General features: G+C 44.7%; 1 long non-coding RNA gene across 1 annotated transcript in view; it reads left to right on the forward strand.

The window, feature by feature from the left end:
* Window positions 1–2,914: 2,914 nt before the first annotated feature.
* LOC138467925 (uncharacterized) overlaps window positions 2,915–27,441 on the forward strand; it is a 41,718-nt gene continuing 17,191 nt past the window's right edge. The window contains exon 1 of the long non-coding RNA XR_011268167.1: window positions 2,915–2,997. This is a non-coding gene — a long non-coding RNA (uncharacterized lncRNA). The remainder of the gene's footprint in view (window positions 2,998–27,441) is intronic.

Consider the following 27,441-nt stretch of genomic DNA (forward strand, 5'->3'; position numbering starts at 1 on the left):
GAGAGAGGAGTAGCCAGACAAAGAACAGGATCCTCAACCCCTTCCAGCAATAGCTCAGATGATGACGTCCGACTTGGACGACGAGTCCAATTCAACAACTCCAGACAGGGAGGCATTCCGGCAGGTACAAACATGCCTTTTTTAGGCCAACATGGATCAGGGCGAGGCAAACAACATTGGCAGAATCAATCGCCACAAATCACCCGTAGCAGAGGGCGGGGTTGCCCAACCGATATTTCTTTGATAGTCAACCTATCCACATACCGTCTGACTACAGTGGAAGAGGAGATCCTCCAGAAAGGCTTATCATTCGTGCAGACTGCATGTTATGATCCCTTCCAGATGAGAATAGAAGTGACCCAAATTATGCGGGAAGTAAGACAAACAATTCTTTAGTGACAAGACCTTGGAACAACAGGAGACAACCGGCCTACGACCACCGTCCCAATTTTTCCCTCCTTTATGCACTAACTCTGCAGAATCTATTACATTCGAGCAAGCCCTATACAAGAAAATTGCTGCGTTCGAGAAGAATATACCATACGTACACCACAATTGTTCTAAAACACAACTAGCGGCACTGACAGACCAGCTAACAATGAAGCTATCATCATCAAGCCAGCTGATAAGGGAGGGGCCACGGTGATAATGGACAAGCATGACTATAACAACATGTTCAATGTATTGCTGCAAGATGCTATCAGCTACCGAATCCTCCCAGGGGACTGCGGCAACAACTTAAGGAACATAATAAATACTGCCGTAGAAGGAGAAGCTGAAGGATACATCAGCTCTAGAGAAGCAGCATTCCTGACATCAGCACATTTAATTTTGCCGGCCTTTAATGCCATGTCTAAGATCCACAAAGGCCTAACTCCACCACCAGGACGCCCAATAGTATCTGGTATTAACTCGATACTCGAATCCCTGTCCCAATTTGTAGATTTTTTCATAAAGAAAAAAATACCTAAAATGAAAGTCTACGTCAAAGACTCAACAACGAGGCTTGTGCTGTTAGAGACGCTGACTCTGACAAGGAAACAGGATGGCTAGTCACCATGGATATCGAGTCCCTCTACACCAAAATCCCACAACAGGCCACTATATCCATGGTGAGAAATATTCTGGAATCCGGTATAGAATTACATGATATAGCTCCAGGCTTTATCATCCAGCTAGCGGAAATGGCCCTCACCAGGAATGTTTTCCTATGTAATGATAATTTTTACCAACAGATATCGGGGATAGCCATGAGGGCCACCTTTGCCCTGGGTCTGGCCAATTTATACATAGATGCATTTGAGCAAAATCACATATACCATAACAGCAATCCCTTTTCTACACCAGATAAAGACCTGGCAACAGTATATTGATGATGTTTTCATGCTTTTCAGAGGCTCAATGCAAGTACTGTGTATCTTTCACAACTGGATCAATGAGTTTAACCCGCATCTAAAATTCACTCTTGATCCAGATAGAGAGAGCATACACTTTCTTGATCTCTGGATCAGTGCTTCTGATGGACGTCTGTGCTCTAAGGTTTACAAAAAACAGACAGACATAAATTCCTTGTTAGCTTATTCCGGCTACCACCCCGAGGCCCTTAGGGATATCTTGCCCTTTGGCCAGTTTTTGAGGTATCACCGCTTGTGCACCAAGACTGAAGACTATTTGATACAAGCAAACACCCTCAAAACACAGTTGATTAATCGTGGCTATCCAAAACATATAGTCTATACCACATGTAAACGGGCACGCAATATCCCGAGAGAGATCACATTGCAGCAACATCAAACTGCCCCAACGGAGAAAACATCACGGTAGTCTTTAGCTACTCTCCCTTGTTGTTTAATAAAATCAAGAAGGAGATCATGAGACTTGGGCCTATTTTAAATACAGGCGAACATCCACTTCATGAGCCCGCTTTTGCCTTAAAATGCAGGCAAATTTTGGGACAAATTGGTCAAACATTATCTGAACAGAGCCAGTCTCAAGACACCACACAACTAACATTATGGACCAGCGAACTCCCGACAGGAAATGCGCCCTGCGGGCAATGTTCAATGTGTCCACAAACCAGACATAATACCCAAATCGAAATTGGCTGGAAGACTCCCTGGACCCAGAAGACTTTTACAAACTGTAATAGATCGGGAGTCATTTACCTCATCACATGTCCCTGAAATATGTGGGGATGACCACTCGGCCAGTGAGGAAACGGATGGTAGAACACAAATCATGCCTAAGGACCCAGAGAATGACATCTCCACTCGTTGCACACTTTACAGCAGCAGGGCATAGTCCAGACGATTTCCACTGGACAATTATAGAAAAGATCCATCTTCCTAGAAAGGATGGTAATTTCCATAACCTCCTACTGAAGAGAGAGCAGAATTGGATTTTTAGGCTAGATACTCACAACAGTGACCTGAATGAACAAATATAGTGTCATGAGTTGGCAGTACTAACCACATAGTACTCTTACACTCTGTGCTGCATGATGTGATGAGATACACATAGGCTCCTCACTAGGAGCCTAGTCACGTTGTCATATCTTTTACAGAACGTTCAGAAAATACTCATGAACGTATTCCATCAGAACCGAGCCCAAATGCACTAAAATATACTCCTGAATTAGATCATGAGTAATGACCCCAGATGGACCCATACACACTTTTGAACCGTAGAATACACATACTCGAGATAGGGTTTACCTTGTACATGCATCAGAATCTTGACATCAGAGTTTGCATCAGCAAGCCCTTTAATGTCCTCTGCCCCATAGATGGGTTTATACAGTATGACACTAAGAGTGTGAACACACTCCAAGATGGCCGTCTGTATCGTTTCACACTAATACGACAGCAGACATAACCACGCCCCCTTTAATGACGTTTACGGAACTGTTTCCATTTACCGAGAAACAGCTGACCGCGCGATCACAGAGCCCGCATTTACAGCGACTACAAGTGACCGATAACGGTGCGGTACGAGCAGGTAATAATATCACTGGCCAGCAGCAGACTTTACCCTATTTAACAGCAGCTTCGGCACACAGAGCATTGACACAATTCTTCGATCCCGCAGAGCTCGTGGATCGGACACTGAATGGAGCTACGTGCTCTACCCCCAGCCACAGCAGCGAGCAATCTATGGTGACAGCAGTACCTGACTGTCAAACATCGTGTCTCCCTTGAAGTAAGCAGACGGCATGTTGAGCAGCGTATAATTTCTTATCCACTCCAGCTGCCATACAAACTGCACATTTCTATCTCCCTTGAGTAGATAGAGGGAGTTTCACCGCACTGAGCGGAGAGTCACATACGCCTGTGGGGATTACTCTGCCACCTCCTACTAGAACAAGAAGAAAAAGTTCAGGATTGGGTAGGTGACACTACAATATATTCTGTCACTCCTTGCGGTGCCATGGACACATTGGCGGTGGTCCGGTTCATCCTGCTACCCCGGGATGTTGGTTTTTCCCACCACTGGGATACTCTCAAGTTCTACGACACTTCTTTTTCCAATACCCACCGTATTCATCTCCCTGCCCTTCGCCTCACCATGGTGGATGGTCCAGGACAATGAGTGAATCCTACTAATGAGACATGACCAATAGGAGGTCCTTGTGCAATAAACACATGACTGCACAGTACTGACTCACTCATTATGCGAGTGCCCAATAGATGGGGTTAACACCCAGCCCTTCCCCATTGTGTCTCCCTCTAAGGGACGGAGAAGCCGCCTGGTCCTCATCCGCGGACTACCGATGGAGGGAAGCCCATCACAGAAGCAATTTAAGTCCTGAAGAAGATGATCCTAACTACAGTGGTCATCGAAACCGGTCGACCATAAGATCATGAGCTTTCTCATGAACATGACAATGTTTATACAATAGAGTTCAAACACGTCAGATTATGTACTTGTCCTAGATAGGCCTCCAGCCACTCGGTATTCCCGATTCAAAGGGTTTTGTATGTTTTAACAGTCCAGAACAAGGTCTGACGTGTGATAGGCTACTACCCAGTTGGTGATTAAACTTACACAGAAATTCCACGTAGAAAAAGCCTCTCGCAACATACAGCAGAGATACGGTCTAATGTTCACTGTCTGTATTCAAACTTGTTCTTGGTCTTTTTAGTAAGTGTAATGTTGATGATGGAGAGTACTCTTGCTATCCCTATTAGATAAGCGGCTCACCACCGGCCTCCTAGGGAGAGCTTAGCCCGACTAGAGTCAGAGTGTCCTTCCTACCAGGGACAGTTTGTGTGTTTTGTGAATCAGATTTGAGCACAATCTCTTTTAGATCATTTCTTCAAGGTCCGTTTTTGTGTGCTAACACCAAGTAAATGCACGGCATTCTTCAGCACAGTGCTCCTTGTCAAAACCTCATCATCCGTTGCCCTTATCCGGTCCTTTTTATTGAGAGATACTCCAGCATCTTGTTATAAAGCCCAGTTTGTCAAAGAAAAACATAAAACAATAGGCTCCTCTCCTGGGCGGCTGAGTCTGCAAAGCTTCCCCCATCCCTCAAACATCGTGCTTGTTTCTATCTCGAATAATGTCACACAAAGAAGCAGTCCACATCTACTGAAAACTTTGTGAACATCTGCAGACATCATTTTCATACTTCTGTGGACTTGGAAATTCCTTAGTTAAGAGAGGAAATCTGCGGGCACTGCACCATTCCCAGGCGATTTGTAAAAATATGCAAAGAAATTATGTGCTCCTAAGAAATCTGAATTTCTCTGTCAAAAAATCTGCCCCACAGACTTCTACCATCTCCAGCGATATCAACTTTCTTCAGAGCAGAGCATTGTGCTTGATGGAAATATGGAAAGCTGTTGATGGCGAAATCCCTTGAGGAAAGAGACCGGGAGAGGGGCCGTCATATACAAGGTTCCTATCATCAGCAATTCCTGTGTGACCACACAAACGCACACAAGAGGAGGCCCACAGAAGACCCCTGCCTACAGCCCCCCCCTCCCGATTTCCCTCCTACGTATCCCGCTCCATCTATTCGTAACTCTACGTTGGATCAGGTCCACTCCATGATTGAAGAAACAGGTGAAATCACTCTCGCCTAAATGGGAGATGGTGGAGGGGAGCCACCTCCAAAAAGAAGAAAGCCGTCCCAAGAACGACCTTCATAATGAGGTTGAGGCTGAGCCCGCTGGGGAGTCTGGACAATACTCCCAAAGCCACTTGATGGGGGAGGCTCTAAACCACCCGCCTCTCCTGATGGGTTCTTAGAAGGTAGACATCCCTTTGAACAGATAACGGGTTTACTCAGCAGGTATGCAGGCAAGCTCAGTGGCAACGCGCGGGACTTGGAAGCAAGACCACGCTGAGCAACACTGGTTCGAATCGTGGATCTGCGCTTAAAGTCGACCACAGGAATTAAGCGCGTTATAAATACCCGCACTTGCACGATCTGAATGTACATGGTCTAGTAGGATCGTTCCCCCTGGCCCTCACCTTGGCTTGTTGCCCCTTGAGACAAACGTGTATAGGCGCGTTACACATGAACAATAACAGGATTTTTTTTAAATGGTGACTGAACTGGATCCTTGCCTGAAATTAGAGATGCTTTGTCCAGGGAATGGGTTGAACCTGGGCAGTGAGGCCTTCCCAGGTTTTTGGCTGGAACTAGTCTGCCTAGGAATTCCTGGCACTATTGAAAGTAGATTTGTTGCTGCCCACTTTCTCTACTCACACTATTTAGGCATCAAAGGCTGCAACTCCATCTGCGCCCGTGGATCGCACCGTGGACCCATCTCGAAGAACGTTCCCTGTTGCTCCACAGTTCCTATTCAGGGCTGCTACATATGCCGCAGATCGTGCTCCTCCTCACGTCCTTCTACGGGATGTTATGAGCCTTTGGGCCTCATTTAGAGTTGGGTGGATTTTCGATAAGAAATAATGCTGAAGGAAGTTACCACCTCCCGGGTAAATCCGCCCTATTCAGAGTTTTTCCACTGAATACATCTGACAGTATTCCAGAAATGACTCCTCCATCAATGATAAATGATGTTGTTATTTTGTTTAACATTTTTTATGTTCATTTCTGTTAGGCAGAAACCTGTGCAGTTCCCTTAGGGACCACTGCAAAAAGTTTAAGTCTACAGGAGTAAGCAGTAAACCCAATTGGTAGCAGTCTGCACCACCCTGATTTACCTGGTAGCTGTGGCTGAGCAGTCAGACTTCTCTCAAGAAGAGTTGGGCAGTATATAGAGTATACACAATAGGGCTAAAAACACAGTAGCACAAGCAAACACTGACCAGAGCTTTGGTATAAAAGTATATAATTATTTATTTAAAAACACACTTGTAAAAATACACTGGCACTAATATGTCAAACAAGTTCAAACACAGTCACTATAAGTATATACACCTCCCTAGTTAATTATTCGACAAGTCTAGGTTAAGACACCACTTATTTAGCAAAACAGAGGTGAGCGCGTAATCGTAGATGGCACTTCAATAAATTGTTTAAAAAGGGAGAGAAAAGGCAGAATAAGAAAAAACACACAATACCAACACTTTTAAGAAACCACAGCAAGTCAAGAAAGGCAGGGTCTACTGTAGAGCAAAAAAGTTCATATGCCAGGCCGACTCTTGGAGAGAGCAAGGCAGAATGTGCCCAAGATCACACAGTGGAAATGCACTCAAAGTCTTTGCAGAAAAGTCAAAAGAGGTTGGATCAAGTCAGAAAGGTAATGTTAGCAGGTCCGAGGTCAACCCAGGATAGAGAGTCAAGGATTTACGGGACACCTTGGACAGTCTGTTGCAAGGGAGACCAGGCGGGACACAGTACCTGAAATGGTGAGAAAGCTCCAGCGGGGGCAGTTGTTCCTGGCAGCGGGTGCAAGTCGGGGCTTCGTCCAGGGGAAGAGAAGATCTCGACGTAGAGGAAAGCTGGAGGTCGTTGCACTGCCAGGGAAGAAACCAGCCGCAGAGTTTCCCGGTTAAAAGGTACTATCGTTTTATTCACGGTAGTGATGAAGCGTGGCTATCTGGCCGGCGGGGTGCTTAATACGGGCGATTCGAACACGCAACGATCCAGGAAGGCAAAAAAGGTGAACTGGTTGGTCCCACCAGCTGAAAGGGAAGAAGACTCTCCTGGAAGAAGATCTCCTCTGTCGTCGGGAAAGTGGTGAGTTTCGTACAGCAGGGCTCCACTGGTGGTGTCGTCGTTGTAGATGGCTCAGCTTCTCCCCCTCTTTGGATTCTTTAGGTCCTGTGGCGTCTTCTGAAGTTCCAGTCCCCAAAGCCCTGCTTTTATGCAGCAAAACCCCCATTCATCAGCCTAGCTGTCACTCAAACATGCTAAGTGGTGAGCCAGGCGGCTCACCACTGGGCCTGTCACACAAGAGTGCGACTTGGGTTGCCAAGGCAACTCATTCCAGGGTGCCTAATCCCCCTCCCACACATCCTGTTGACCCCAGACAGAGTGGCACCATTTGGAGGGCTTCTGTGGAGAAGCCCGCCAAAAAGTGGAACAAGGGGCTCGACTTGGGTTAGAGTTTCAGAGGTGAACACAAACGCCATTTTAAAACCAAGTCCTGGCAAAAAGACCCAACCAGGGAATACATATTAAATAAATAACTCGGCAGTATCTTTAACATTGCACCACAAAGTGGTGCATTTAAAATGAATGGGAAAATCCCATGGGAAATATTCTGGTGGAATATTTCGTGTGGTATCCACTGCCACCAGCCAGAAACTCGCCAAGGGGGGACTGGACAGTGCCCCCTTGGAAAACAGACCCATGGGCAATCGAATTACCCCTACCAGTACTTCCACAATATGATGGTTTGTACTGGTTATGTTCACAATTTGAGACTAGTAAAGCCAATGGTGACTTTACATGGCCTGGGAGACAGTAGTCAGTCCCAGGGTATGGAGTCTATGTTTGGTGGTCACTATGACACCCCTGCGTTACTGCACTGAGGGTGCTGTGTAACACACATATCAAAAACACATGAAGCCCTATGGAGTAAAAGACCCCATAGCCCATAAAACACATTACATAGTCAAAGGACATTCTCAAATCATGCCTAAGAGTGGGAGAAAAGGAGCCTCACTCTTAGCAGGATAAAAAATAAACCCCAAAAAATCCAGCAAAGCTGCTGGGGGACTCACTAGGTTTGGGAAATTAGCCTTAACAGAGAATTCTCCCTAACTTTCGCCCCCACCAGACTAAGGGACAGGAGGATTTAATCCACTCCTGCATGAATCTCGTACCTCTAGTCGATGACATACATCCTAGAGAGACCATCAGCATTTTGGTGGTGACACCCTGACCTGTGCTCAATGGTGAAATCAAACCCTTGTAGGCAGATTGACCTTCTCAATAGTTTTGGGGTTTCCCCCTTCATTTGCATCAACCATCTCAAGGGTTGGTGGTCAGTCTGAATGACAAAAGTAGAACCATAGAAGTATGGCCTAAACATCTTCAGAGCCCACACAATGGCAAAACATTCTCTTTCAATTGTTGCCCACCTTGTCTCAGGATCCTTCAGCTTTCTACTGATGAAGCAAATGGGGTGCTCCCTACCTTTCCCATCCAGTTGGCTAAGGACTGCACCTATACCTACATTTGAAGCATCTGTCTGTACAATGAAAGTTTGGTGGTAGTCAGGAGCTCTCAGTACTGGTGCATGGCAAAGAGCTTTCTTCAGGTTTTCAAAGGCCTGATTGCACTCCTCATTCCATCTGACCTTCTTAGGGAATTTTGGAGAAGAGATCACATTCAGTGGAAAAGCTATGGTCCCATAGTTCTCAATGAAATTCCTGTAATACCCAGTGAGGCCTAGAAAGGCTCTCACCTGGGTTTGAGTAGTAGGTGTTGTCCAATTTTGCACAGCTTCAATCTTACTGAGCAAAGGCCTTATTTCTCCACCTCCTACCTCATGCCCAAGTTAGACCACCTTACTCTGTCCAATCTGGCATTTGCTTGCCTTTATGGTCAGGTTGGCCTTCCCAAGAGCCTGCAAAACATGTCCTAGGTGGTTAACATGCTCTTCCCAGGAGTGGCTGAACACTGCAATGTCATCCAAGTATGCCATGCAGAAGTCCTCCATCCCAGCTAGAACCTGATTTACCATCCTTTGGAATGTAGCAGGTGCATTTTTCAGTCCAAAAGGCATAACCTTAAATTGGTATAAGCCATCTGGGGTAGAAAATGCAGTTTTCTCCTTGGCATGGTCTGTCAGGGCTATTTGCCAATAGCCTGACGTTAGAGCAAATGTGCTGAGGAACTTGGCTGCGCCAAGTCTATCCACCAACTCATCTGTTCTAGGCAAAGGGTGGGCATCCGTCTTGGTGACTGCATTAAGAGCTCTATAATCCACACAGAATCTCAATTCTTTAGAACCTGCCTTTGGTACTAACACCACTGGGCTAGACCATGGACTAGTAGAGGGCTCTATTACCCCGACATCAAGCATCTTGCTGACCTCCCCTTTGATGTGGGATCTTACATTTTCTGACATTCTGTATCCTCTGCTTTTGACTGGCAGACAGTCACCAGTGAGTATCTCATGCTGGCACCAAGGGGTCAAGCCTGGTGAAAGTGAGAACAGGGAGGCAAATTGATTTAACATAGATTTGCACTCCTCTTGTTGCTCAGGTGTCAGATATGAAGAGAAATTTACTCCTTCAATCTTTTCATCCAAGGGTAAGCCTCTGAGGAGATCAGGGAGAGCTTCACTCTCTTCTTCCTCTTCTGTTGAAGCTAGAAGCAAGGCTCCTACTTCAGGCCTGGAGACATACGCCTTTAGTCTGTTGGTGTGGAAGACTCTGGGAGCCTCCTTGGGATTGCCCAAGTCCACCAGATAGTTCACCTCTCCAGGTTTACCCACCACCTTGAAGGGTCCCATCCATTTATCTTGCAAGGCCCTCTGCCTTGTTGGGATCATAACTAGAACTAGCTGGTCTTGAGCAAACTCAACCATGTTAGCCTTTTGATCATGCCAATGCCTGACCAAAGCTTGTCCAGCTTTCAGGTTATCAATAGCTTCTGCCATCATGTGTGACATTCTCCTCCGGAGACCTATCACAAAGTCAGTCACTCTGACTGGCTTGGGGGAAGGAGCACTCTCCAACCCCTCCTTAATCAGGGCCAGTAGTAGGTTATTCTCCCTTTGAAGTTCTTTATGGCCATTTTAAAGAAGTTCAAAGGGAGAATAACCTACTCCCTCCTGAGGGTCTTCTCTATCAGCGAAGAGAAGGCATGGCAGTAGAAGGTCCCACTTTCTTTTAAGGGGTTCTTCTAAAGCACCTATCATGCTCTTCATGGTTCTGTTGAACCTTTCTACCAATCCATTTGTCTGAGGGTGGTATCTTTCTTCATCATCTCCAGAGAAGAACCTCTCGTGGTTTTCTCTTTTGCAGGTCTGGTTAGCTCCTGTAACCTTTTACTAGGAGTTCTGGGGGGGTGTGACACTACTTCAAGAGCTTTCAGGTCATTTCCCAACAGAACCCTTCCTCGTACCTCACATTGTACACGGACAGGTATCTTCACAGTCGTATCATTGCACTGGATGAGAACTGGTAATTGGGGAAGCATCTGCACAGCCCCTCCAGCTAACTTGGTGAGGCGTTTGGGTGCCTTAGGAACATCCTCTGCCTTGAAAAATGATTCATCCACCACAGTGATGCTGGCCCCAGTGTCCCTAATGGCAGGAGCCTCCTGACCATTCACCTGGACACTGTCCTTATAATACCCTTTAGTATTTTCTGGGATAGAATTATACACACCTAAATTCTGTTGTTCCCACAACCCCAGAGACACTAAAGAAACACTGGCTGAGACTCCAATGGGATCATCAGCCAGTAGTAGAAGGTTTCCACTGGCCATCTGTACTTCCTCCTCTGGAGCGAAGGCAAAGGAGACAGTGTGGACCCCTGAAGGTTTACCCTTACATCTGGGATCCCCTTTCACATGGTCAGTTGAGCTATAAACATAGCATTTACCAAATGCTTTTTGGAATGGTGGCTTATTCTGACCTGCTTCTGGGTTGGCACCAGAACGTACAATAGCCTAATTCGGTTTCCCTTGTGGCTTACCCTTAATGTTTTGTTTGGGGCCCTCTTTGGGATTGGAATTATTAGAATTCTCTTTGGAGTCTTTTTTTGGCTGTTTCCCCTCATCCTTTTTCTGAGTTGCCCCAGAGTCCTTGTGAGTAGCCCTGTTGGCAACCCACAAGTCAGCAGCCTTAGCTAGTTTTCTGGAATCTAATTCCTTTGAATCAGCCAAGTGCTGTCTGAGCTCAGGAGAGCAGGCATCATAAATTGACTCCAACACCACAAGATTCTTAATTCCCTCACAACTGTTTACCCTGTAACCCTTAATCCATCCCTCTAAGTTCTTCAAACTTTCACTCACCCAGGTAGCTCAAGGGGTACCATCATGCTTTTTGAGGGTCCTAAACCTCTTAAAGTACTGGGAAGGAGTCTTCCCAAATCTAGCTATCAAAGCTAGCTTCACACATTCATAATCCTTCTTATCCACCTCCCCCAATTCCTTTACCACATCAGATGCAACTGGGGGGAGCCTAGAGAACAACCAGGGAAGTAACTCATTCCCTGAGATTTCCTGGAGCCCATTATTATACTCAAACATAGCCAACCAATCCAACACATCCAACTTAGGCTCATAAATACCCACAATTTCTTTAGGCATCCGGGGTCATTTGGGGCTGGTACTCCTAGAGGATCCAGAGAGAGAAGCATTTTCAACAGACAATTTCTTCATCTCTAACACATGCTTGAGCTCCATTTCTCTGAGCTTTAGTTCTTGGTGCCGTTGCTCTGTTTGAGCATTAATTATTTTAAACTCCAACTCAAGTTTCATTTTCTCTAGTTCCATACATTGAGGACTAAGTGTGGGACCAGGTAAAGGTCCAGTAGGTACAGCTGGTAGAGCAGACAGAGTCCCAGGGGGGACAATTACAACAGCCTCACCCTCCTCTTCTGACTCTGCCTCAAGATTATCAATACTTTGATCAATATCAATGTCATCACTGTTGTCTACATTTTCTGGGAGAATGGATTCCTCTCAACCATCACCCAGACTTTGGTTTGCTAACAATCTTTCTATTAGCTCCATGTTCTTGCCTTTAGTCAGGAGATGCTCATGCTTACAGAGAACTCTTAAACAATCAGCAGTTTTTGTAGCAAGGGACTCTTGGCTATAACTTTCCATAGTTGACCGGTTAGAAAATATACTTTTTAGTGCTAAGCTTTGTGGTTAGTTGCACTAAGGTATCTAAAAGCACACTAAAATGTATACTCAATACAAATCCCACCGCTGTACACCAGTATTAGGCAGAAACCTGTGCAGTTCCCTTAGGGAACACTGCAAAAAGTTTAAGTCTACAGGAGTAAGCAGTAAACACAATTGGTAGCAGTCTGCACCACCCAGATTTACCTGGTAGCTGTGGCTGAGCAGTCAGACTTCTCTAAAGAAGAGTTGGGCAGTATATAGAGTATACACAATAGGGCTAAAAACACAGTAGCACAAGCAAACACTGACCAGAGCTTCGGTATAAAAGTATATAATTATTTATTTAAAAACACACTTGTAAAAATACACTGGCACTAATATGTCAAGCAAGTTCAAACACAGTCACTATAAGTGTATACACCTCCCTAGTTAATTATTCGACAAGTCTAGGTTAAGACACCACTTATTTAGCAAAACAGAGGTGAGCGCGTAACCGTAGATGGCACTCAAATAATTGGTTTAAAAAGAGAGAGAAAAGACAGAATAGGAAAAAAACACACAATACCAACACTTTTAAGAAACCACAGCAAGTCAAGAAAGGCAGGGTCTACTGTAGAGCAAAAAGTTCATAGGCCAGTACCACTCTTGGAGAGAGGAAGGCAGAATGTGTCCTAGATCACACAGTGGAAATGCACTCAAAGTCTTTGCAGAAAAGTCAAAAGAGGTTGGATCAAGTCAGAAAGGTACTGTTAGCAGGTCCGAGGTCACCCCAGGATAGAGTGAAGGATTTACAGGACACCTTGAACAGTCTGTTGTAAGGGAGACCAGGTGGGACACAGTACCTGAAATGGTGAGAAAGCTCCAGCGGGGGCAGTTGTTCCTGGCAGCAGGTGCAAGTCAGGGCTTTGTCCAGGGGAAGAGAAGATCTCGACGTGGAGGAAAGCTGGAGGTCTTTGCACTGCCAGGGAAGAAACCAGCCATGGAGTTTCCCGGTTAAAAGGTACTACCCTTTTATTCGCGGTAGTGGTGAAGCGTGGCTATTCGGCCACCGGGGTGCTTGGCACGGGCGATTCGACCATGAGACGATCCAGGAAGGCGAAAAAGGCGAACTGGTTGGTCCCACCAGCTGAAAGGGAAGAAGACTCTCCTGGAAGAAGATCTCCTCTGCCGTCGGGAAAGTGGTGAGTTTCGTACAGCAGGGCTCCACCGGTGGTGTCGTCGTTGTAGATAGCTCAGTTTCTCCCCTCTTAGGATTCTTTAGGTCCTGTGGTGACTTCTGAAGTTCCAGTCCCCAAAGCCCTGATTTTATGCAGCAAAACCCCCATTCATCAGCCTGGCTGTCAATCAAACATGCTAAGTGGTGAGCCGGGCGGCTCACCACTGGGCCAGTCACACAAGAGTGCGACTTGAGTTGCCAAGGCAACACAGTCCAGGTTGCCTAATCCCCCTCCCACACATCCTGTTGACCCCAGACAGAGTGGCACCATTTGGAGGGCTTCTGTGGAGAAGCCTGCCAAAAAGTGGAACAAAGGGCTCGACTTGGGTTAGAGTTTCAAAGGCGAACACAAAGGCCATTTTAAAACCGAGTCCTGGCAAAAAGACCCAACCGGGGAATACATATTAAATAAATAACCCGGCGGTATCTTTAACATTGCATCAAAAAGTGGTGTGTTTTTAAAATGAATGGGAAAATCCCATAGAAAATATTCCGGTGGAATATTTCGCGTGGTATCCACTGCCACCAGCCAGAAACTCGACAAGGGTGGACTGGACAGTGCCCCCTTGGAAAACAGACCCATGGGCAATCAAATTACCCCTACCAGTACTTCCACAATATGATGGTTTGTACTGGTTCTGTTCACAATTTGAGACTAGTAAAGCCAATGGCTGCTTTACATGCCCTGGGAGACAGTAGTCAGTCCCAGGGTATGGAGTTTATGTTTGGGGGTCACTATGACACCCCTGTGTTACTGCACTGAGGGTGCTGTGTAACACACATACCAACAACACATGAAGCCCTATGGAGTAGAAGACCCCATAGCCCATAAAACACATTACATAGTCAAAGGACATTCTCAAATCATGCCTAAGAGTGGGAGAAAAAGAGTCTCACTCTTAGCAGGAGAAAAAAATAAACCCCAAAAAATCCAGCAAAGCTGCTGGGGGCCTCACTAGGTTTGGGAAATTAGCCTTAACAGAGAATTCTCCCTAACACTTTCCACCAGCAACGTCATGTTGGAATTTGATGATGCATAGCAGTCATTCATACCATTACAGAAATCTTTTCAATGAAGAAATGGGTCAACACTGACCCTCCTATGCATGACATGGGTATGTTGGTGTGAGGGGGCCTCAGGGATGCTCACCTTTAAGCCCATTTACCATTTGGAAAAAAACAATGGTTTTACTGTGCAAAATGGAAATACCTGCCCGTCCCTCATGTACAGTTAAAAAAAGGCCAAAGAGATATGTGGGACCACATTGGATTTTTTACCTCCATCTCTGAGGGGGTAAAAATAGGCAGACTTTTTGCTGAAAGCCTGCGTGGAATACCACCACAGTATTCCCATTGAATACCACTACAATATTTGACCAAACCCTGAATTTGGCAGACGGTAAAATCAATGGTATCACTACTTGGCTGCAGATCAGTCTCCTCCTCATCACTTAAATCTTGTGAGTTACTCACAGTTAAGTTACAAACCTCTACCACAAGTACAATCACACTTCACCTTATCTACAGACCACCGGCCCACCTGGAGTCTTTGAAGAAGATATCACGTCGCTCATTGCTGAAGACTCCAAGCCGCTAGCACAATCTATTCTCCTCAGTGACTTTAATCTTGGCTATAACGGCCCGAACGACGCCCCAGCTACATCGCTAGCAAACGCTCTTACCGAACACGGTTTCAGTCAACACAGTACCCTACCCACTCACCAGAAAGGCAGAATTATAGATTGGGTGGCAACACTCAACTGCAACACCACATGCAGCGACCCTCAACCCCTCACATGGTCAGACCATTACCTTATCCCCCTCGAAATCAACATCTATCAGGTAGCTCCCAAAAAATGCCCTATGGTACCTGCCTGCTCGACCAGAAACAAACGTAACATTACGGCCGAGGCCTTGCTACCACTGGTCCTACGAGCCCTAAACGCACTACCGGCCAATGCTGAACTAAACCTACTGGTTGACACCTTCAACAAGTCCATGGCCAATGCCGTCGATACCATTGCCCCCCTGAAACTACGCAAAAGTAAACCAATAGCCCATTTAAATTTGTGGTACACCCCAGAACTTAAACTACTCAGGAAATAGAAAGCTAAACTAGAACTCATATGGAAAACTAACCCATCAGTGGAAAACAAATCCAACCTCAGGAATACATCTGCCCTATACAAAAAGGAGATAATTCATACCAAAAAAGACACTTATAATGTCAGGATAGATCAGGCAGGCTCTTCCACTAAAGAACTCTTCAAAATTCTAAAGGAACTAGAGAACCCAAATCCACCCGCAGACACCTGCATAAAAGACAAGCCTTGGTGCACCAGCATCCAGAACGCCCTTAACTCCAAAATCATAGGACTCCAAACTAAAATTGAGGACAAATGCCAACAACTCTTTAGTAGTAAATCTACCAGCCCAAGCTCATCCTCACCCACCGATCTTAATACAGGCTTCACCTTTAAAAAAGTCACTACTACAGAAGTCCAAAAAATCAACTCCTCCTTAAAACCATCTAATTGCAAAGGGGACAGCTGTCCCGCCCAGACAATAAAAGATGCAGCCAGAGACCTCTCCCCTTTCATCACTAAACTTATCAACCTCTCCTTCGCTAATAACTCAGTCCCTAGCAACCTAAAACAATCCTGGGTTCTCCCCCTGCTAAAAAAACAATCACTCGACCCAGCCATACCCACTAACTATAGACCCATCACAACTGTCCCATTCCTGCTAAAAATATTGGACAAAGTCGCTTAGCTCCAAATCCAGGAGCATCCAGAATCCAACCAACTTCTAGGTATACGTCAATCTAGCTTCAGACTTCTACAACGTACAGAAACTGCCCTTGTGGACCTCAAAAGCCAGATTGATGAAATTAAAGACAAAGGCAAGGCCGCTATCCTACTCCTACTAGACCTCTCAGCAGCCTTCTATTTAGTCGATCATGAAATCCTTTGCAGTCACCTATCTAGCGCAGCACATTTCTCCCCCTCCGCCACCTCCTGGATACAATCCTTCCTAGCGAACAGAACCATGTGAGTCTTCTCCACCACATCAGCAGCAGACCCCATCACATGCGGAGTCCCACAAGGCTCTTGTGTCTCCCTGACTTTGTACAACATATTTACAAAGCCACTATTCGACAAACTGGACTGTCTGGGTGTCAGCTACACTAATTATTCAGACGACACCCAGATACTCCTCACTATCTCAGGCAACTACAACACAGACGCCACCCGAATCAATGAAATCTTCTCCATCATTCAGGCATGGATGGCCACTCACGGCCTCTGTCTAAATGATGAGAAGACAGAGCTTCTCCTAGTCGGCTCTCCCAGCAACCTGTCCAAACTCAGTCCTCACTAAAAAAACATTATTATCGACGGTAACACCATCCCCATTGTTAATAGTGTGAAAACCCTAGGCTTTTACTTTGATGCCAACACCAACCTCACCAAACAAACTAATATGACCGCATCAGCCACCGCCTACACCGGCAAACTGTTAAGAGCCTGCAGACCTTTCCTCTCGCCCCATAGCTGCCTCACACTTGCCAGAGCACTCATACAGTCCAAACCGGACTATTGTAACAGCCTATACCTAGGTGCCAACCAATCAATAATTAACAAACTCTAAATTCTCCAGAATAATGCATTGCGCGCAGCACTCAACATCCCAAGACGAGAGCACATTTCCACAACTAGGAAAGCATGCAAATGGCTCTCAATACAACAAAAAATTGACCTCAAAACCATCTGCCTCACCTACAAAGCCTTAAACAACCTAGCCCCACCATATCTCACCAACAAATTCACTATGAAATCCGCTCCCAGAATCACCAGGTCATCCAACTGCTTATGCTTGGTAGTGCCTAGATTCACATTAAATAGAGCAGGCGGCTCCAGTTTCACAGTGCTTGCCTCACTTCTCTGGAACTCCCTACCCCTCAATATCAAAACCATTGAGTCCTTCCCAATCTTTAGGAAACAGGTTATTCGCTGGCTACTGAACAAAGAGTAGCGATCACCTCTGAATCTCCTATGAACCTGCTGAAGTTTTGTAAATAATGTAAATTGCTGTAATTTGTCATTGTTGCACCATGTATAATGCATACCTCATTCCTGTAACTGAACTCTTTATGCACACATCTACCCACGGGTCTGGAGCGCTATACAAATAAAATAAACAAAACAAACAATCACTGTTGATTTGACCGCTAGCACCCAACGCATTATGACTTCAATTGATATTTCAATGCATCTTGGTGCTGCTGTGCCAGAGGCTGCTTCTTGACCTTCTGAAATGGATGTTTCTTTTGAATAATTGATATGGTGCAGATTCTCAGCAATTGCTGGTATATTATTCAGATACAAGCCCATGCTACGCTCTCAATACGTTCCTTTCCCTTCGCCTGCTTGCCTTCTCCCTCTCGGGGCACTACAAAGTGACTGCTTTCATGGCTGGCCGTATATAAAACAACAATAAACAAAACAAGCAGTAACAAAGCCAACAGTTTTGACTTTTATGTACACATGGGATAAGCCTTTTCCTGTCTGTGATATAATTGTACTTCCTGGCCATAAGATAGCAACAGTTAACAAATGCTGTGAGCACCTGGGCATATTATGTCAGTGCCTGGCAAATGCCCATCTAATTCTTATACAAGAGCCAAAACGGTTGGCTTTGCCAATGCTTGCTTGTAACATGAATTTACTGCAAGGAACAGATGCATGGATAAACCTATGTCTTACAAATAAAGTGGCTGAAGGTACACCTCGATAAGACATTTCTATCGCACCAGGTGCTGGTTACATCCCGTTCAGAAGACTGCTTAGAAAAAACATTGGCATCTACTTAAACTGAGAATGACTATATACTCCACCATAAATCGTTTCAAGGGAGGATTACCATACTTCCCCCCTAAATAGGCTGTAAACTTGCCAAAAAATGTTCCTAAGTGTTTCCTTCCTTCTTTTTAAGTATTCTCTTCAGTGGGTTTTCTTCATAATGTGCTCTCCAAGGTTATAACATCCTTTGACAATTTAGACTACCTCGAGTAACTAATGCTCTGCACTGTATTGTGATAATGTGCCATGAACTCCAAATTACTTTTGAGAATTTCCCATTAGAATTGGCTAATTACATCTATCAACAGCACTCTAAGTCACTACAAGTCATCAGTAGAGTACAGATCTTCATGTACAACAAGTAACCTATAGCATCACGGCGCTATTAGGCCATGATGCGCATTTATTAATGAGATGTCTCAAAAAGTTTTTCCAAAATGGGACCTCTATGCAATGGGTCCTTCCTGTAAGGCTTTAACATCTTTTGACAATTCACAATACTTGTAATCTCCAGGGCGTTGCACTTTATTGCAATACTGAATTAGTGATTCCTATTTATCCTTCAACCACTGGCCAATCATATTCTCTAGTGACATTTCCAGTCACTAGAGGTGGTTATAAACAGAGAACACCATGATAATTCTAACAACCCACAATATCGCGCCACTGACAAAATGACAACAATCGCGCGTGATGTCATTGCGCATGCATGTGACGTCATCACACACCCGCGTCACCTTGATGACGCATATAAACAAATGGCAGCAATTTTGCGGCCCTTTTTCACCGCTGCTGGGAATTACAGAACGGGAAGAACAGAGCTCTAGTGGTTAAGAAATTCAATCCTTTAAGCTCCATTGACATAATATAAAGCCTTGAATAACATGGAAGGGGGGAATTTATGTTGGTCCCTAGCGGCCACTAAGAATACTTACCTTTTTTCAGATCTACCTGATAAGGAGACACTTGCATTGGTGACAAGATCAAACCACCCACCAGGGGAACCATCTGATAACCATGTACTGGTAAGATACCACTCTCCAGTTTTCTCATCACTCAAAATACTACTAAAGGTAGACATAGTAGAACTATTAACTAATAGATATATATATGCATATTTTTATAGGTAACAAGGATAGTGATAAAGCCGTTAGGCGATTCTATTGGGATACTTCTAAGACTGAGACTGCCACCTAAAGTCTAGACACCAAAGGGCTACTGAAAGATTTACGGAATAGACAGAGATATCCGGGAATTACCATGGTCCATTGGATGAGAATATCAAACAGCTAAAACTGGGGTTATTGGGATAGCACCCTTGTGACTTTAAACACCCATCATTGGGTTATTAGTAATGGAACAACTCTGGAAATTAGTAAAGTAGTAGTTTACTCTTTTATTTTCTTGATTTTTACAGGAAATATTTTTAGCTCACCAGAAGAGGTCAAAATAGGAAGGAACACAGGCAATTATGAGATGGAGAAGTATGACAGACAAAAATACTTATATAATACTGATGTAATGTAAACTTAAGACAAGAGTGATGATACTCTAATTACTTATTTATCATAGATGGGACATCCAAACTTAAGGAACAGAATAGCAAACTCCTGAAGAAGAGGATCGAACACCCCGAAACACGTAGAGACACAAATTCAATATTGAATAGTCAATAAGAGTCATTATTGAAAGCAAGAGGAAAACTATCTGATACTAATGATTTGTATTTGTCTATTCAAATTGTGAAAAATTGAGAAAAAGTACAGAAGTTGGCATTGAACAGGAAATGTATTATTGTTGATTGACAAAGTATACTTGAGTACCACATTTATTTTACTAAAAATTGGTTTACAAAATATAACACATGTGTGATTTACATCATTTTTTGAAATATTAATTGAATTTATGAAACAAATAACATTTGATTGTCTTTACAATTGTTATTGGGTGTGCAAGGGACGGGAGAAATCTGCAAGGTTGTGGACATCTGTGTTGTAGTCTAGACAACCCAGTGTCAGGGTTGTTTTTCTCCCTGGCACCCCATTATCTTACCTTCAATGAGCTTATATTTTGAAAACTATCGAATGAAATAGGCGTGCACTAAGACTATCCATATCGAGCATCTACTTAGAATCACAGAGCTAGCTCAAAGGGATTCCTAAAAGATTTGTTTTGGTTGGGGAGAGGCAGGTAGTTGGTGGGAATGGGCACGGGGACTAGCATGGTCATGGGCCATTAATGTGTGAGTAAAAAGCCAAACACCAACCTGCAATGCATCCCATCTTAAATGCCATCTCTCTCCTTCACTTCCCATGCCGATATTTTTGGCTTTTTGGTGGAGCTTAAAGTACCTCCTAATAGCCTAGACTAAATACATGAATAAAATGACCTGAAGTGAAGTGAAAGGTCAGTTCTTGCCCGTATTTCTAAGGAAACAGGGACCCCTGCAGCACATGCGGAGAAAAGGTATCCTTTCTCTTCCAAGTAAAACTGTAAACAGTCGTTCTCGCAAGACACGGAATGAGCGATAGACAGTGGTAGAAGTGTACTGAAAAAAGGAGTGGAACTGTGGTCTCAGCAGGGGAGAGGATGGGTGGAAGCATAGTGCAACATGTGACAAGTGTTGTGTTTGGGGCATTCCAATAATCTAAGTGACTAGTAACTAAGGCTTCTATTACAACTTTACACTTCCACAGGGACATGAATGGACAAATCCTCTGTACAGAAGGGTGATTATGGTCCTAAAAAGTAGCAGAATGGTAAACGGAAATAAATAAAATTAGTGGAACACCGCTCCCGACCGTTCCCGCTCACTTTGATCACTGGCGATAGCACAATAGCAGATTGTGTCAGTTTAGTTACATTTTATTCTAATTCTTCGGATTGAAAAACATCTTTTGTTTTAATTATTACAAAAAAGCATACATAAAGACCAAACAGACATGATGAGCACAGCGTCCATCTTCTAAACAAGCCCAGCGGTTATTGTGTTCAGATCATCTGAAAATGTGATGATATTCTGAACTATTCAACAGGATGCATTTGATTGAGCTGTGCGGGTTAAAAGTTCTCAGAAATGTCTTCAAGACTCGAAAAACCTTGGCATTGAAAAGCGTATGGAATAAAAGGGAATACGCAAGGCGGGGCATCTCTGGTCTTAACCTTGCTGGGTGACCATAAAATGATATCAAAAATACTCATACCGCGTCATATTAGCTTCTTGGGGATCAAAACAGTCCATTGCACTTCATCGCCATCTTCGCCGCAGTACTTCCACAACGGCAGTAACATCAAACGTTGTGCTGCATATGGCCTGCCAGTGTTATTTTTTCGTTAATGGTTTTATTGCAGTTGTCAATGAGCACCCGCAGTAATATATGATATAATATAACTCATTTATAACGCGCCTGTACACAAGTGTTTCTAGGCACGGCAAGACAAGGGAGGGAAGGCAGAGGGAAGACAAGACAAACGATCTTACTAGGCCTTGTATCATTCAGATTGTGCAAGTGCGAGAAGGTGACGTGCAATGGGAAAGGGAGGGGTGAAGTGCAAGGGAGAGGGAAGGGGAAAACAGGGCAGCAATGCTCTAGGTAAGTGCAGCCAGGGCACCACAGCTCTGGGTAGTGCAAGGAGAACAAGGGGCTTATAGGGACACAGTTACAGCCCCTAAGTGCGTGTTAGGCAATGAAGGGTGACTGATCATGAAAGAGCCTGGTACATAGTGAGAATCTGAGGGTATCCAAGCAACCACTCGGTACAGCAGACAGGTTGGTCAGGTAGGTCAGCAGGGGAAAGAGAGAGAGAAAGCAGAGGAGAAGAGGAAAGTTTTGAGCTGCTTCCATAATTTCAGGTGGTCCGGCTCAAGTTTGAGAGGGGCCGGGAGGCTATTCCAGAAGGAGGCACCTGTAGAGGAGAGAGATCTACCCCCCACTTTCTTCTTGGTGAAGCGTGTAGCCTCAGAGAGTTGGAGGTAGCTGTGCGAAGGGCTCAAGAGGAAGGTTTTTTGAACAAGAGCGTTGGATCTAGTGTGGGCCCCGGCCCCAGAAAGCCTTGTGGACAATGCAAAGGGTCTTGAACTTGATCCTTGCAGCCACCGGGAGCCAGTGGAAAGATTTCCGGGCTGGAGAGATACGGTTCCTGGGCTTGAGGCCAAGGATAAGTCTCAGTTCTGGATTAGTTGCAGAGGGTGGAGAGCGGAGGAAGGCAGGTTGAGAAAGAGGCTGTTGCAATAGTCTGGCCTTGAGAGAACCAGGGCTCTGGAGACAGTGAACTTCTGGGGGAAAGTGAGAAAGGCAAGAGTCCCTTTGAAGAGGTGCAACTGGTAGTGGGACTTCTTGACGTCTGAGATGTAAGGAGAGAAAGAGAGACGTGAGTCGAAGATGACAACAAGGATTTTTTGCCTCGCAGGAAGAAGGAAGAGGGCCCACGGCGGGCAGCCAAAGGGAGAGAGGGTAAACAGGGTCAGGGGTCCCAATGAGAAGGATCTCCGTCTTACTGGCATTAAAGCAGAGATCATTGGAGGTGCACCAATCCTGAATTGCGGATAGACAGTCAAGAATGAGCGAAAGAGGAGAGGAGGCTAAGGGGAGCCTGCAGGAAAGCTGAGTGTCATCCGCATAACAGTGAAAGTTAGAGGAGAAGGTACAGACCAAGCGGGCTAAAGGGGCCAAGCAGAGTTTGAAAACCCAGGGTGAGAGGATAGAGCCCAGGGGAACCCCACAGGTAGAGAGAAAGAGAGGTGGCAGAGAGAAAGGGACCAAGTTGGACCTGGGAAGGGCGGTCCAAGAGGAAGGAGGTCAGCCAATCCAGGGCCTGATCCGTGATGCCCAGGTTCTCATGGAGTCAATTGATCATGATATGGAGACAACCAACAGATTCAGTGTGGAGAGTAAGCTAGGAGATGGCCAGCTTTTCCAAGAGTTTGCCCAGGAAATGGGCATGCATATAAACACGTCTTAATCAAGTGTGTCTTCAGCCATTTGATGTATAATCAACATGTGTGTCATCACATCTGTTCCTCCCACTGAAGTCAATTAAAAAAAAATAATTGGCCAAGCCAACAGTTTTGCTATGTGTCTCAGTATTCAGCATATTCCAGGCAATGACATCATATGCCCTGGCACTCACACCATGCTCCGGATGTTGCCATTGTATGTCCAGGTAGTACCATTGTGGCAGTGCTTGGCAAAAGCATGTTGCATGTTGTTGCTCTCAGACATGCATTGCTTTGTAAGTCCTCATAATAGAATTTGTGGAGGTACAGTGATAATTGATAATGCTTACCACATTAAAGCAATTACCCCCAAGTCGAGGGGCTTTACCAGCTGGTAATGTCTCAGCTACCAATTTAAAGACACACGAAATGCAAGGGCCTTTAACCCAGCCCCCAGCATTGTTACCTCCCACCTGTGGGAGAAGGGACGTCATTTCACCAAAATGCAACAAGTAGCGGAAGTGACATCACACAACCCTTGGCCTCTGATGACATCACAGGAAGTGATACATTACATGAAGTGATGTCCTTTGACCTCACCCTGAAGTGACATCACGGGAAGCGATGGAACGCAACCTTTCACCCCTTGACAAAACAGGAAGTGGCATCACATAGCATTGTTCCTAAGTACACTATGAAAAATATGGTATCACTATAATGTGATATACATTTCACACAAGAATGGATCACTATATGTATCGTTAATACCTCTGTGTTTAGGCCCATATTACCAAATGACGGTGAATGCAAGCAGACGTCCAAGACCAAATGATAATGATGTGTTATTTTATAGCACTTACACTTAAGCGCTTAATATAGAACAAATGTACATACAATATCACTCAACCTGTCTCGTTACTCATTTATCGACCTCAGATGGATGAAAGGCTGAGTTGAGCTGTTTAAGAACAGACTAAATTAGTGACTCACCCCCTGAAGTTTGCCTGAAATAAACCTTTAATGAGTCTAGCAATTTTTGTATAGAATTCTAGAAAGACACATTATTCGTTATTCCTATTCTTTCTTATTTAGGGTCACTGCTCAAAGTGTTACACTTGTGGAACGCCCTGTTTTTTTAAGAGGCCTGAACAAGAAAGCCAGCCACTCCAGAAACAAAGATCCACATGGCGCTGGCCACAGCTTCAATAAAAAAATATATATATATATATTAATTCTTTTTTAGGGGTAGCAAGGGAGGCCTCAGGGGGTCACAGCTGCGAATCCTGCTGACCCACAAATGACGTCCCTGCCATGCTTCAGTTGCCCTGTTCCAGGAATCGGAGGAAAAAAAAAGTGAGGAAATAGTTCAGGCCCTTTGGGCGCAGGGGCTGACACGTCAGAGGTTGGCCAGGATTATAGGTCTGTTATTAGCCTCTATTCAGGCCATTTTTCCTACTCTATTACATTACAGATCTCTGCAGAATTTGAAGGTTAGAACGCTCCACAAAGACGTTTGCAAAGAATTGGCCTGGTAGCTAAAATATGCAAACGCCTGGAACGGAAAAGCAATTTTTGGTTCACACCCTGCGCTTTTTTAATAATCCGATACCAGCCTCAGAAGATGTAGAGCTTGGTGAGGTGAGGATTTCATTGGAGGTCGGTGGTCTGTGAAGGAGTTGCAACTGCACATAAAGTTTTTAGAATGTTTTGCCGACTCCATAAGGGTCTGGTGCTTCACAGTATAGGGGTGTACAGAAATTTGGCTTAAAGTGAGTATTCGGCCAAATCCCGGCTGAAAAAGCGATATTCAGTTTCTGCAGAATGTTTAATTCATTTTCACCCCAAGCCGAATAGTCGGGACATTAAGTGTTTATTATTTTATTCATTTATGTATACATGGAGGAACACTGCTCTGGCGAGTGAAAATTGGATTGTGGTGAGTAGAAATGCCAATGCCTGGCGGTGCATGGTGAAGAAAAAAAAAAAAAAAAAAAAATATATATATATATATATATTACTCTCCCCCCTCCCCGCACCTCTGCCTTGTTCAACCCTGAGGGAGGAGGTGCGTTGACTCTCCCCCCCTCTCCCCCCCACCCCCCCAGAGGTCACAGTGCACTCCTGACGTGCCCTTTTCCATTCAACCCACGGCTGTGTACAGCAGCAACGCTGGCAAACCCCTTCCAGGGTTTTCTATCACACCGCCGCCCCGCTTGACTGCCTGCTGCTCCCTGGCCCTGCTATGTGCTACAGGCTGCTGCACTGTACAAAGCGAAGAAGACTCTTCTGAAGGTAAGTAAGCAGTGCAGCGAGCCGAGCGGGACGGGTATTACCTAAATTGTTCGTTTACAATTGTTCGAATGAACAATTGACTGAATTTAAAGGGTCACAATTGACCTTTTCACAATTGACCGTATATATATATATATATATATATATATATATATATATAGGGGTTTGGCGTTGGGTGGGGGTAGTGGGGGGTTTCCCCCCACATATATGTTACAACTGACCTTCACAATTCGGTCAGTTGTGAAAAGGTCAATTGTAATTCGAACAGTTGTAAAACGAACAATTTGTATGCAACCGCGGGACGTACTATGTAACTGTTTGTATGTATGTAGATATGAACATGTGTGGAGTGTCTTTGGCGAGAGGGCAAAGTTCAACTGTTGCTTGCTGCTTCGCCTTTGGCTGTGTCGCCGGCTGCATCTGCAATGGCGACCGTTGGCTCAATTAATTTCCTGCCCGTGGGGGTCGAGTGCGCCTTTTTTCTTTGGGGAAGGTACATTGCTATTTTATGTTCCACTGTAGTTAGTTGTGGTCGGTCAGTGTTGCAGAATTTATTTTGTGGCAAACTAAAGCACCCATCCACCAAAGATTAAGGAATTTAATTACTGTGTGTATGTGATGGGAGTGGCACTTTGGGCTAAGTAGAGGAAAGCTAAAAATGTCAATTTTAGTGATTATTTAGGACATTCCGTTCTGCACATTGAGAGAAGGGATAGAATTGATTATAAGCAGCCCACACAACATGAAACATTTTATTAATCTTTTGTTTGGTTCCTTGAAATACATCCCTGGTTGTGTCAGTGCAAGTACTTTAACGGGCCAGTAAGTAATGTTCTTGGTAGTTGAACCTGACGTTGGAGTGTATATGCATCAAATGTCAGGAACACCCTAAGTCTGGCATATTTGGGGGTTGCGCATGCATCTGTGCAGATCTCCCCAGATGTCCATGCACGTGCACCCGGAGCTAAAGCGCAGTGAAGTGAAACTTAGGACTGTGAACAGGCCGGCAGCTAGCAGTGTTCAGCTTCAATGTGTTTACTTGTCCTGCTTTGCTCATCGGTCTCCCAGTGGCAACTGTAGAGTTAGTGGGCCCATAAACTGCCCCATCACACTGCTGTACAGCCCCTATGTCTCACTTGGGTCCAGCAGATAACCCAGCAAACAGGAATTAGCAGCAGGCAGTGCCTTTCGACATCCAACTAATTGTAATTATGTTTCAGGAGTCATAGAGCTGAAACTATTGTTTAGAAAATCGCCAGAATCTGTCAAATGCTGTTTTCTTAAGGGTTTTATTGAGCTTCCGATGAACTGTGCGAGTAATCTGCAAGTTACAGGTTTCAATCCCACCAGTTCCTAATTCAAATAATATAATTAAGGGGGTTAATATATCTGCTGCACAGAACATCAATTCCAGTAAATAGCTCAGTAGGTAATGTGCCTGCACCAAAGAGGTGTATGCAGCCTGCAGGTCAATGGTTCTAAAGCAGTAAGATGGTTTGGTGGCAAGTGTGCCTTTGGCAGAGGTCTGTTTGTAACATCAAAATAAAGATTACAATTCTTGCAGGGCCAATTTTCACCATTCTTATGCTTTCAAAATGAGCCCCTTTAAATTAGTTACCAGTAACAGATGTTACTAAAGGACTAAAAAATATATAATTATATTTAAACTGAAATGTCCCCGTCTGTAACATCACAAACCATCCCTCCCAACATGAGATAGTTAATTAAGACCGTCATTTGCATAATAAAGACATGGAAGGACGCTTTCAGGTTTGAAACACAGTGGACCAAATGGATACACCAGTAAAGCAAATAAGTAAAATGTACATTCACATGCCAATTGTAGATTTGTTTTTGAGCACTATCCCTCCCAAATATGCCCTTGTGAGAACAATAGAGCGCT

The sequence above is a fragment of the Ambystoma mexicanum genome, chromosome 4q (genome assembly GCF_040938575.1).
Source record: "Ambystoma mexicanum isolate Mex_15411 chromosome 4q, UKY_AmexF1_1, whole genome shotgun sequence".
Classification (NCBI taxonomy): Eukaryota; Metazoa; Chordata; class Amphibia; order Caudata; family Ambystomatidae; genus Ambystoma; species Ambystoma mexicanum.